Raw genomic sequence first — 14,472 nt, forward strand, 5'->3', positions numbered from 1 at the left:
TACTGTGTTTACAAAAATAACGATTTAATTTATGTGGCAAAAACTGAAAATTGTATTAAAAATAAATATATTTGAGAGAAAAAAATGATACAATGACATATACAAACAATTACAGTTGTCAAATTAATAGTTCTGGTGTGAGATTTGCTGTGTGGTACCTCAAGTACTGTGAGTTGTGGTAACGGCATGGGGGAGGGCATTAATCCAACAGTGGATAAAGACAATGGCTGATGCCAATGATTAAGATATTGGATTTTAAGAATGATTGTGACATTTATTTAACCATGGTAATGGGATTCACCTGAGTTTAATTCCCCCGCCATGGCTAACATCGACGACCAGTCAATATCTGAAACAATCCTGGCACCCCCCCTCCCACCCATCAACCCACCCCTTAAAAAAACCCGCACTGACCAACATGGTGAAGTATGGTAAAAAAAACATAACTAAGACAGCGGGGTGGGTTATTATAACGTTACAATTAGTCACTGGATTCGGGATTATGATTCAATTTCAGAATCATACTGTACAACATAACACATTCCTGCGGAGGGAGCTGGTAGGAACGTTGGGTTGCTCGGTCAATGGCCAGGGTCAACGGCGGCGTGGTGTATTCCGCAAATATGCCCGACTGTGAGGGTGGGCACAAGCCGGCGTGAGTAGGTTAAACGTTGAGTTTTATAAGGGCACCACGGGGTGACCAGCCCCTCCCCACCCAGCCCCACCCCTCCCACCCCCCACCCAGCCCCACCCTCCCCACCCAGCCTCTCTCCACCCTCCCCACCCAGCCCCCCCCCACCCTCCCCACCCAGCCCCTCCCCACCCTCCCCTCCCCACCCAGCCCCACCCCTCCCATTTTTGGATGCACGACGAACGGACGGACACAATAATTCTCCTGTGGGCTGGTGGAACCAGGTGGTTCCTACCAGTATCATACATAGTCTGCAGCACGAAGCGCCGCTGCTGGCAGTGAGGTGTCATGGCTGGAATGTGACCCCTGAGGTTGAGGTCACCCATGTGCCCGTGGTGACTTTAGACTGAAGAGTTAATTTCGCGAAACCTGCATAAAAACCCGAGAGGGCACTTTGGGCCTCATACCACCACCACGTGCAACAGGGTACGTGGATCCCTGGGAAAATGAAGTCTGCTGCACGTGAACTTTGGTAAACCATACTCTTTGGTTCTTTCGGTAAATCTTCTTGGTTCTTTCGGCAAAGTCACGTAGAAGGGAAATAATAAAATAATAAAAATAAAACATTATAAAATACAATTCTCACGACGTGTCGGCCACAACGCAAGCAGCCGTTTCGGCGTTGTGGCCGAAACGTCGTGAGAATTGAATTTTTAATGTTGTATTTTTTATTATTTAATTATTTCCCTTCTACGCGACTTTACCGAAAGAACCAAAGAGTATGGATTCCTGCAGTCACGAAAGCTTCAAATCAAGATTTAATCTGGTAAACCTGAAAATTCTACATTTGCCTCTTGGCTACTGATTATGATGATCGGGACAATCTTCGAAACACCACAACCCTGCATGGAAAGCAATAGACCCTATAGCGCCCGTAGATAATAGGAGTTGCAGATCATAGGGGAGTGGATACGAGGGTTCTCCGATATTTAAAATGTGAGGGACCTCTCAACTCTAACGAAGAAAAGATCTCGATGGAGCATGGAAATAAGCCAAGAACACACCATCTAAACTAGCAGTCTCAACCTTATCATAATTGCGGCCCCTCAACAAAAAAAACTTATGATAATTGTTTTTTGACCCTTTTATAAAAGGGTAAAAAACCAGTTTTGTTGCCAGATAAAAGGGTAAAAAACCAATTATCATATTTTTTACTAGCAAATGAGGTACCAATGGTGTAAAAAAAACTTCGTTAAGTTTAAAACCACTGCTTCCCGCACCTCCACTTCCCTCCTCCACCGTCCCCATTTAGCCCCAAAAAACGCCACTAAGGTTACTCAGGCAGTGATCGATACAGACATTAATACAGAGGGATGACATGTCCATGGCTCTCGGTCAAGTGCCAGGCATTTGTTTCATGTCTGTGTTATTATTTGTTCTTTATTTTGTCGCCATAACGTGGCGCCAACATTCCCGGAGCACATTAAAAAGTGTCTCCTGCAGGCAGCCTGTGCCCTCCACCACTCACGGAAGGGTCAAGACCCGCTGGTTTTGGTCAATTCCGCTCCACTCGGTACCAGTCATTGGCGCACACAAAAGAGCTACACAGAGACCTCAATGCGGGCACTCTGTGACGAATGCCCTTGGAACTGTGCTCCCTTTGCTGAAGATAACGATGCCATTTCCCCCCCTCCCACCCCCCTCGTGATCCCTTATCTAGAGTTTAAACGTCAAATGTTTGCCGTAGCCTTGAAGATAACAGGTACCTTCATTGGGGGGAGTTTTTTTTTATTAACAGTCGGCTGAGCGTACGCGGCTGATAGAGTCCTGATGTGGCAGGTGATTTGTTCCCAGAGAGTAAGGTTCAATCAAATGGCGCTCGCGTGATAACGTCACTTTATATTGAGTGCACCTGCTGTTCACAACCACAGAGCCAATGTGTGCTGTCTTTGTTAAATAAAGTAAAAACAATGGAAAAGAACCCATATTTTATTTACCGAGGTAAATCCCAACTGAGCCATTAGCGACCTGGCCACAAATGATAGCTCAACGAAGTGTCTTCTTATCGTGTGTAAATTTCCAGCAGCCATAGGCCTCGGCAAGGTAAGGTAAAATTTAAAAGGTAAAAACAACGAGCCTACCTTTACCCTACCTTTCACCTTACCACAATACAATCACTCTACCCTACCTTTTACCCTTTAGCAGGTAAGGTAAAAGGTAAAAAGCAACGAGCTTACCTTTACCCTACCTTTTACCCTTGCCCCATACAAATTACCCGATTACAGGGTAATTACTAGGGAACTACTACACATGAACAAGGTTTTAGAACGGTAAATGCTAGGTAGAGCGCTTTAATCATATAGAATACTTTCGATGATTCCAATTTTACACGCTTTCTTTTAACTCACTGTCTGTTGTTGTTGTCGTTGTTGTTGTATCCTCAAATCTTGAAACTCAATTTTTACCCACTTCCTAATGTGGTATCGACTGCAAACTTGGTATACTTAGGTCATACTGATGACAATACTATATTCTATCATTACAAATATATATATATTTTTTTAAACATTCTTTTTTATATGTTATGTTTCGGCTTGGCTCTAATTGTCCACGCTCAACTGACGTTGGCTGTAATTGGCCACGGTCCCTGACGTTGTGACAAGCTTCGGGGCCACTTCCTGGAGTCGTGGAGTTCTGCCATTACTAGTATACTTTATAAAAGCGTGTTTTTAATAAAGTTTGTTTTAATATTACTTATTAAATGTAGGCCACGGACTGCGCCACGGAGCTTTTAGCGGTAAACAAGGTACCGTATTTACCGGGTAATACTTGGCGCTACCTTTACCCTACCGGGTAATTCTTCCGAGCTACCTTTACCCTACCCTTTACCTTACCCCTTGGCATGTCGACACCTTTACCCTTTACCTTTACCCTTTTACCCGGTGAAAAGGGTAAATTGCCTTACCTTGCCGAGGCCTAAGCAGCCATATAATCTAAACAGATGTTTCTAAATGTGGAGGGCAAAAACTGTGTGTCTATGTAAGAAACGTCATTTGTCCATCAGTGCATCCGTCCGTCAGTCCGTTGGTTACAACACTAAGTTTAGTCTTTTTTAACCACACAGAGTCGCTCAGGGGACATTTTCACCGTAAGGAACCAGAGGATGTTCTTGATATTGGTGACGGAGCTATGTAACGTATTTTACTACCAATTACACGTACAAAAATATATACTTGACCCAATATTTCCACCACGCTCAATTACAATGATTGGGAGCGCCTTCTGATAGACATTAATTTAACATTGCAACGCGTCCAACCGTATTCACTCGCTCTCGAAAATCCCAAAATATCGACTCAAGAGGCGCAAGGAGGAACCCCAGACAAGTGGGAAGGTAGCCAAACAATTGCCAAAGCTCTGCGGTCCTCTACATAGTAAGGTGTTAATGAGTGCTTACATGTGGGATGACACTGGAGCACTCAGAGATAACCCACGTGTGCGAGGAGGAGGGGGGGGTACTCTCGATGCCATACGGACGGAACAGTATAAGTCAAAATATTTTTGCGTATTTTATTCGCCCGGAGAGCGAGGGTACGGCTTCTCACCGACGCCCATGAGAAGGGAGTTTTGCAACATTTGTGCGGTGATCCACCAATCCTCATCTCCACATTGTTGAATTACAGGCGGGCATATAGCCACCACCGGTATTGCACCTAATGTAAAAAAAACACAAGCAAGCCTAATTGGGGCTTCAGGTTATCTTAATATATGCAGTTTTATTTACGAATGTGGCTTTGGAATAAAATGCATTATCTTCGTGAATAATAAAGTGATGGTCCTGGATCATAAAGTGATGGTCCTGGATTAGTTATTTGTGAAGAGGTCCTGGATGATCATAAAGTGATGGTCCTGGATCAGTGATTTGTGAAGAGATTCTGGATCACAAAGTGATGGTCCTGGATTAGTGATTTGTGAAGAGATTCTGGATTACAAAGTGATGGTCCTGGATTAGTGATTTGTGAAGAGATTCTGGATCACAAAGTGATGGTCCTGTATCAGTGATTTGTGAAGAGATTCTGGATCACAAAGTGATGGTCCTGGATTAGTGATTTGTGAAGAGATTCTGGATCATAAAGTGATGGTCCTGTATCAGTGATTTGTGAAGAGATTCTGGATCACAAAGTGATGGCCCTGGATTAGTGATTTGTGAAGAGATTCTGGATCATAAAGTGATGGTCCTGGATTAGTGATTTGTGAAGAGATTCTGGATCATAAAGTGATGGTCCTGTATCAGTGATTTGTGAAGAGATTCTGGATCACAAAGTGATGGTCCTGGATTAGTGATTTGTGAAGAGATTCTGGATCATAAAGTGATGGTCCTGTATCAGTGATTTGTGAAGAGATTCTGGATCATAAAGTGATGGTCCTGGATCAGTGATTTGTGAAGAGATTCTGGATCACAAAGTGATGGTCCTGGATTAGTGATTTGTGAAGAGATTCTGGATCATAAAGTGATGGTCCTGTATCAGTGATTTGTGAAAAGTTTCTGCCAAGTGCGTATCCAGTGTGGTCGTCTCATATATGGCCCCCATGACTCGCACGGCATGTGGAGGCCCTCATATTTATTAAATCACATCTGCCAACCAAACCGCGCTTGGCGATTTCACAGCTGTTCAGATGGGAGTGCGACACTAACTCTATTTCTGTTGAACTGTAAGTGGAATTTCTGCATATAACACGTAACATAATAATTGCTCAATTTAACGAGAGGATTTTTTGGGCTTTTAACAAAAATATATCTCGGTCCTGCGATGTAGCAAGCAACCCGTTTAGCACCTGCACAAAGCCACATGGGGTCTAATGGTCTGTTGTATGTATATTTGAAGTGTGGATGTCTCTCTTCCAGTGGTCGTGTGGATTTTTCTCCGGGTCCTCCGGTTATTCCCTCCAGATTAAGAATCAACATGCGTTTAAAGTATATAATCCCACGGGAAAAGACACTTCGTTGAGGCTATCATTTGTGGCCAGGTCGCTTCTGAAAAATAGATTTACATTTCAGTAGTCCTTACCTGGTAAAATATTAAATAGTCGTAGTTAAGTGTATTGCCAAATTTCATGTTTTTATCGAGGGAGTTAACATCTCGACACCGTTGCGAGATGTTTATTCGTAGATTCTTCGTAAATTCCAGCTCTGAAGAATTCAAATATAAATTTTACTTGGATACAATGAACATTACCATCAGCGTGAGAGTTAGTGGGAAGCGAAAAAGAGCTATACGGCTCAGTGTACCTTACCTATTTAAAATAAAGTTTAGTTTTAACTCGTGTTTTTGTTTAACTTCTTTGGCGGTGTAAGCAGTCAGCCGTGCTAACCGTTGTTGTGGGTCTATCCTTTGTGTGAGGCCCAGGCCAAACTGACCCCCTCTCTGTGTATACACGAGCTAAGAATTCTTCAACGCTTGCAATTCAAGATCTCCCTCTACGAATACGAGATGATGGCAATATGGGGGTTATCAAGGCGCTATAACACTGCTGATTGAGGGGGTGTACTGTGTCTTGTGGCGCCACCTGCCGGCGTGTTGGAAAATTAACGAAAAGTCAACATTTATTGTCATTAACGCTTCCGACTTCCCTAAAGAGGAAACGCGCAGTGTACAACAAACATCCCCTTATGGGCCAGGACCACACTGGCATTAAATGTCCAGGGATTCCAATTCGCGTACATTATGGCTAGTCAACTTGGATTACGTGATGATAATATCACTTTTATTGGCGGTTTAAGGGCAGACAAACTCCACTCTACATCCTGGCACTAGACAAACTCCACTCTACATCCTGGCACCAGACAAACTCCACTCTACATCCTGGCACTAGACAAACGCCACTCTACATCCTGGCACCAGACAAACTCCACTCTACATCCTGGCACCAGACAAAATCCACTCTACATCCTGGCATCAGACAAACTCCACTCTACATCCTGGCACCAGACAAACTCCTCTCTACATCCTGGCACCAGACAAACTCCACTCTACATCCTGGCACCAGACAAACTCCACTCTACATCCTGGCACCAGACAAACTCCACTCTACATCCTGGCACCAGACAAACTCCACTCTACATCCTGGCACTAGACAAACTCCACTCTACATCCTGGCACCAGACAAACTCCACTCTACATCCTGGCACCAGACAAACTCCACACAACATCCTGGCACCAGACAAACTCCACTCTATATCCTGTCACCAGACAAACTCCACTCTACATCCTGGCACTAGACAAACTCCACTCTACATCCTGGCACCAGACAAACTCTACTCTACATCCTGGCACCAGACAAACTCCACTCTACATCCTGGCACCAGACAAACTCCACTCTACATCCTGGCACTAGACAAACTCCACTCTACATCCTGGCACCAGACAAACTCCACTCTACATCCTGGCACCAGACAAACTCCACTCTATATCCTGGCACTAGACAAACTCCACTCTACATCCTGGCACCAGACAAACTCCACACAACATCCTGGCACCAGACAAACTCCACTCTACATCCTGTCACCAGACAAACTCCACTCTACATCCTGGCACTAGACAAACTCCACTCTACATCCTGGCACCAGACAAACTCCACTCTACATCCTGGCACCAGACAAACTCCTCTCTACATCATGGCACCAGACAAACTCCACTCTACATCCTGGCACCAGACAAACTCCACTCTACATCCTGGCACTAGACAAACTCCACTCTACATCCTGGCACTAGACAAACTCCACTCTACATCCTGGCACCAGACAAACTCCACTCTACATCCTGGCACTAGACAAACTCCACTCTACATCCTGGCACCAGACAAACTCCACTCTACATCCTGGCACCAGACAAACTCCTCTCTACATCCTGGCACCAGACAAACTCCACTCTACATCCTGGCACCAGACAAACTCCACTCTACATCCTGGCACCAGACAAACTCCACTCTACATCCTGGCACCAGACAAACTCCACTCTACATCCTGGCACCAGACAAACTCCACACAACATCCTGGCACTAGACAAACTCCACTCTACATCCTGGCACTAGACAAACTCCACTCTACATCCTGGCACCAGACAAACTCCACTCTACATCCTGGCACTAGACAAACTCCACTCTACATCCTGTCACCAGACAAACTCCACTCTACATCCTGGCACTAGACAAACTCCACTCTACATCCTGGCACTAGACAAACTCCACTCTACATCCTGGCACCAGACAAACTCCACTCTACATCCTGTCACCAGACAAACTCCACTCTACATCCTGGCACTAGACAAACTCCACTCTACATCCTGGCACTAGACAAACTCCACTCTACATCCTGGCACTAGACAAACTCCACTCTACATCCTGGCACCAGACAAACTCCACTCTACATCCTGGCACCAGACAAACTCCACTCTACATCCTGGCACCAGACAAACTCCACTCTACATCCTGGCACCAGACAAACTCCACTCTACATCCTGGCACCAGACAAACTCCACTCTACATCCTGGCACCAGACAAACTCCACTCTACATCCTGGCACCAGACAAACTCCACTCTACATCCTGGCACTAGACAAACTCCACTCTACATCCTGGCACCAGACAAACTCCACTCTACATCCTGGCACCAGACAAACTCCACTCTACATCCTGGCACCAGACAAACTCCACTCTACATCCTGGCACCAGACAAACTCCACTCTACATCCTGGCACCAGACAAACTCCACTCTACATCCTGGCACTAGACAAACTCCACTCTACATCCTGGCACCAGACAAACTCCACTCTACATCCTGGCACCAGACAAACTCCACTCTACATCCTGGCACCAGACAAACTCCACTCTACATCCTGGCACCAGACAAACTCCACTCTACATCCTGGCACCAGACAAACTCCACTCTACAGCCTGGCACCAGACAAACTCCACTCTACATCCTGGCACCAGACAAACTCCACTCTACATCCTGGCACCAGACAAACTCCACTCTACATCCTGGCACCAGACAAACTCCACTCTATATCCTGGCACTAGACAAACTCCACTCTACATCCTGGCACCAGACAAACTCCACACAACATCCTGGCACCAGACAAACTCCACTCTACATCCTGTCACCAGACAAACTCCACTCTACATCCTGGCACTAGACAAACTCCACTCTACATCCTGGCACCAGACAAACTCCACTCTACATCCTGGCACCAGACAAACTCCTCTCTACATCCTGGCACCAGACAAACTCCACTCTACATCCTGGCACCAGACAAACTCCACTCTACATCCTGGCACTAGACAAACTCCACTCTACATCCTGGCACTAGACAAACTCCACTCTACATCCTGGCACCAGACAAACTCCACTCTACATCCTGGCACTAGACAAACTCCACTCTACATCCTGGCACCAGACAAACTCCACTCTACATCCTGGCACCAGACAAACTCCTCTCTACATCCTGGCACCAGACAAACTCCACTCTACATCCTGGCACCAGACAAACTCCACTCTACATCCTGGCACCAGACAAACTCCACACAACATCCTGGCACCAGACAAACTCCACTCTACATCCTGGCACCAGACAAACTCCACACAACATCCTGGCACTAGACAAACTCCACTCTACATCCTGGCACTAGACAAACTCCACTCTACATCCTGGCACCAGACAAACTCCACTCTACATCCTGGCACTAGACAAACTCCACTCTACATCCTGTCACCAGACAAACTCCACTCTACATCCTGGCACTAGACAAACTCCACTCTACATCCTGGCACTAGACAAACTCCACTCTACATCCTGGCACCAGACAAACTCCACTCTACATCCTGTCACCAGACAAACTCCACTCTACATCCTGGCACTAGACAAACTCCACTCTACATCCTGGCACTAGACAAACTCCACTCTACATCCTGGCACTAGACAAACTCCACTCTACATCCTGGCACCAGACAAACTCCACTCTACATCCTGGCACCAGACAAACTCCACTCTACATCCTGGCACCAGACAAACTCCACTCTACATCCTGGCACCAGACAAACTCCACTCTACATCCTGGCACCAGACAAACTCCACTCTACATCCTGGCACCAGACAAACTCCACTCTACATCCTGGCACCAGACAAACTCCACTCTACATCCTGGCACTAGACAAACTCCACTCTACATCCTGGCACCAGACAAACTCCACTCTACATCCTGGCACCAGACAAACTCCACTCTACATCCTGGCACCAGACAAACTCCACTCTACATCCTGGCACCAGACCAACTCCACTCTACATCCTGGCACCAGACAAACTCCACTCTACATCCTGGCACTAGACAAACTCCACTCTACATCCTGGCACCAGACAAACTCCACTCTACATCCTGGCACCAGACAAACTCCACTCTACATCCTGGCACCAGACAAACTCCACTCTACATCCTGGCACCAGACAAACTCCATTCTACATCCTGGCACCAGACAAACTCCACTCTACAGCCTGGCACCAGACAAACTCCACTCTACATCCTGGCACCAGACAAACTCCACTCTACATCCTGGCACCAGACAAACTCCACTCTACATCCTGGCACCAGACAAACTCCACTCTACATCCTGGCACCAGACAAACTCCACTCTACATCCTGGCACCAGACAAACTCCACTCTATATCCTGTCACCAGACAAACTCCACTCTACATCCTGGCACTAGACAAACTCCACTCTACATCCTGGCACCAGACAAACTCTACTCTACATCCTGGCACCAGACAAACTCCACTCTACATCCTGGCACCAGACAAACTCCACTCTACATCCTGGCACTAGACAAACTCCACTCTACATCCTGGCACCAGACAAACTCCACTCTACATCCTGGCACCAGACAAACTCCACACAACATCCTGGCACCAGACAAACTCCACTCTACATCCTGTCACCAGACAAACTCCACTCTACATCCTGTCACCAGACAAACTCCACTCTACATCCTGGCACTAGACAAACTCCACTCTACATCCTGGCACTAGACAAACGCCACTCTACATCCTGGCACCAGACAAACTCCACTCTACATCCTGGCACCAGACAAACTCCACTCTACATCCTGTCACCAGACAAACTCCACTCTACATCCTGTCACCAGACAAACTCCACTCTACATCCTGGCACTAGACAAACTCCACTCTACATCCTGGCACTAGACAAACGCCACTCTACATCCTGGCACCAGACAAACTCCACTCTACATCCTGGCACCAGACAAACTCCACTCTACATCCTGGCATCAGACAAACTCCACTCTACATCCTGGCACCAGACAAACTCCTCTCTACATCCTGGCACCAGACAAACTCCACTCTACATCCTGGCACCAGACAAACTCCACTCTACATCCTGGCACCAGACAAACTCCACTCTACATCCTGGCACTAGACAAACTCCACTCTACATCCTGGCACCAGACAAACTCCACTCTACATCCTGGCACCAGACAAACTCCACACAACATCCTGGCACCAGACAAACTCCACTCTATATCCTGTCACCAGACAAACTCCACTCTACATCCTGGCACTAGACAAACTCCACTCTACATCCTGGCACCAGACAAACTCTACTCTACATCCTGGCACCAGACAAACTCCACTCTACATCCTGGCACCAGACAAACTCCACTCTACATCCTGGCACTAGACAAACTCCACTCTACATCCTGGCACCAGACAAACTCCACTCTACATCCTGGCACCAGACAAACTCCACTCTATATCCTGGCACTAGACAAACTCCACTCTACATCCTGGCACCAGACAAACTCCACACAACATCCTGGCACCAGACAAACTCCACTCTACATCCTGTCACCAGACAAACTCCACTCTACATCCTGGCACTAGACAAACTCCACTCTACATCCTGGCACCAGACAAACTCCACTCTACATCCTGGCACCAGACAAACTCCTTTCTACATCCTGGCACCAGACAAACTCCACTCTACATCCTGGCACCAGACAAACTCCACTCTACATCCTGGCACTAGACAAACTCCACTCTACATCCTGGCACTAGACAAACTCCACTCTACATCCTGGCACCAGACAAACTCCACTCTACATCCTGGCACCAGACAAACTCCTCTCTACATCCTGGCACCAGACAAACTCCACTCAACATCCTGGTACCAGACAAACTCCTGGCACCAGACAAACTCTACTCTACATCCTGGCACCAGACAAACTCCACTCTACATCCTGGCACCAGACAAACTCCACTCTACATCCTGGCACTAGACAAACTCCACTCTACATCCTGGCACCAGACAAACTCCACTCTACATCCTGGCACCAGACAAACTCCACTCTATATCCTGGCACTAGACAAACTCCACTCTACATCCTGGCACTAGACAAACTCCACTCTACATCCTGGCACTAGACAAACTCCACTCTACATCCTGGCACCAGACAAACTCCACTCTACATCCTGGCACTAGACAAACTCCACTCTACATCCTGTCACCAGACAAACTCCACTCTACATCCTGGCACTAGACAAACTCCACTCTACATCCTGGCACTAGACAAACTCCACTCTACATCCTGGCACCAGACAAACTCCACTCTACATCCTGTCACCAGACAAACTCCACTCTACATCCTGGCACTAGACAAACTCCACTCTACATCCTGGCACTAGACAAACTCCACTCTACATCCTGGCACTAGACAAACTCCACTCTACATCCTGGCACCAGACAAACTCCACTCTACATCCTGGCACCAGACAAACTCCACTCTACATCCTGGCACCAGACAAACTCCACTCTACATCCTGGCACCAGACAAACTCCACTCTACATCCTGGCACCAGACAAACTCCACTCTACATCCTGGCACCAGACAAACTCCACTCTACATCCTGGCACCAGACAAACTCCACTCTACATCCTGGCACTAGACAAACTCCACTCTACATCCTGGCACCAGACAAACTCCACTCTACATCCTGGCACCGGACAAACTCCACTCTACATCCTGGCACCAGACAAACTCCACTCTACATCCTGGCACCAGACAAACTCCACTCTACATCCTGGCACTAGACAAACTCCACTCTACATCCTGGCACCAGACAAACTCCACTCTACATCCTGGCACCAGACAAACTCCACTCTACATCCTGGCACCAGACAAACTCCACTCTACATCCTGGCACCAGACAAACTCCACTCTACATCCTGGCACCAGACAAACTCCACTCTACAGCCTGGCACCAGACAAACTCCACTCTACATCCTGGCACCAGACAAACTCCACTCTACATCCTGGCACCAGACAAACTCCACTCTACATCCTGGCACCAGACAAACTCCACTCTACATCCTGGCACCAGACAAACTCCACTCTACATCCTGGCACCAGACAAACTCCACTCTACATCCTGGCATCAGACAAACTCCACTCTACATCCTGGCACCAGACAAACTCCACTCTACATCCTGGCACCAGACAAACTCCACTCTACATCCTGGCACCAGACAAACTCCACTCTACATCCTGGCATCAGACAAACTCCACTCTACATCCTGGCACCAGACAAACTCCACTCTACATCCTGGCACCAGACAAACTCCACTCTACATCCTGGCACCAGACAAACTCCACTCTACATCCTGGCACCAGACAAACTCCACTCAACATCCTGGCACCAGACAACTTCCACTCTACATCTTTCACTATACAATTACGATACTATATATTACTTTGTACATTGTATTAAGCATATACATTTTATACTATTTGTTATTATACACTGTACCATATACAGTAGTGTGATATACATTAGGGTGGGTAGAATAATACATAGTGTAATATTACAATGTGGTTTATAGCAATACAGTATATAATTTAATGTTGGGTTTGTCTATGGCAGTACGGTGTAGACTCGTGTGATGTAAGAGAATACAGTTTAGATGGAAGCATATTATATTTTTTACGACGTAGTATTGTAATGTATTACTTACTGTTAGTAACTCAGCTTAGTATAGAGTATATTTAGTATACTGATGATACTATGTAGTTTATACTTTAGTTGTTTACGTGGTGGTTTTAGTTACTGCAGCTACATACTATTAACACTCTTTCCCTTTATTAATGCTACCCCTATCCCCTCCTTTTGATGCTGCTAATCCTGCATAATGCACGGGCATAAGTAGTACTAATCACATACCTGCATTTTCCATTAATATGCTAAATTCCTCTTGATATGCAATTTTTTTGTCAAGGCGCCCTTTCCCCCTCTTCCAACCCAGATTAAACATACGCTCCAAGCGTGGTGCTGTTTCATTCAGACGCTGTCTCCCCGACAGACCTGGTCTTCACCTGAGGACGGCTGCTTGCGTTGTGGCCGAAACGTCGTGAGAATTATTTTATTAACATTATTTTATTATTTCCTTTCTACGTGACTTTACCGAAAGAACCAAGAAGATTAATCCCTGCAGTCACGAAAGCTTTAAATCGAAAAATGAATAAAGCGCTCTAAACTAGCATTTATCGTAAAAAAAGAAGTTCCATGTTTTTTACCCCAGTAATTTACCCTGTAATCGCGAAATTTGTATGGGATAAGGGTAAAAGGTAGGCTCGTTCTTTTTTTTTACCTTTTACCTTACCTGCTAAAGGGTAAAAGGTAGGGTAGCGCGATTGTATTGTGGTAAGGTAAAAGGTAGTGTAAAATTTCTCTTGTTTTCTTACCGTTTAACTTTTACCTTACCTTGCCGAGGCCGAGGTA

Source organism: Lampetra planeri, chromosome 56 (assembly GCF_965212315.1).
Source record: "Lampetra planeri chromosome 56, kcLamPlan1.2.h2, whole genome shotgun sequence".
Taxonomy (NCBI): Eukaryota; Metazoa; Chordata; class Hyperoartia; order Petromyzontiformes; family Petromyzontidae; genus Lampetra; species Lampetra planeri.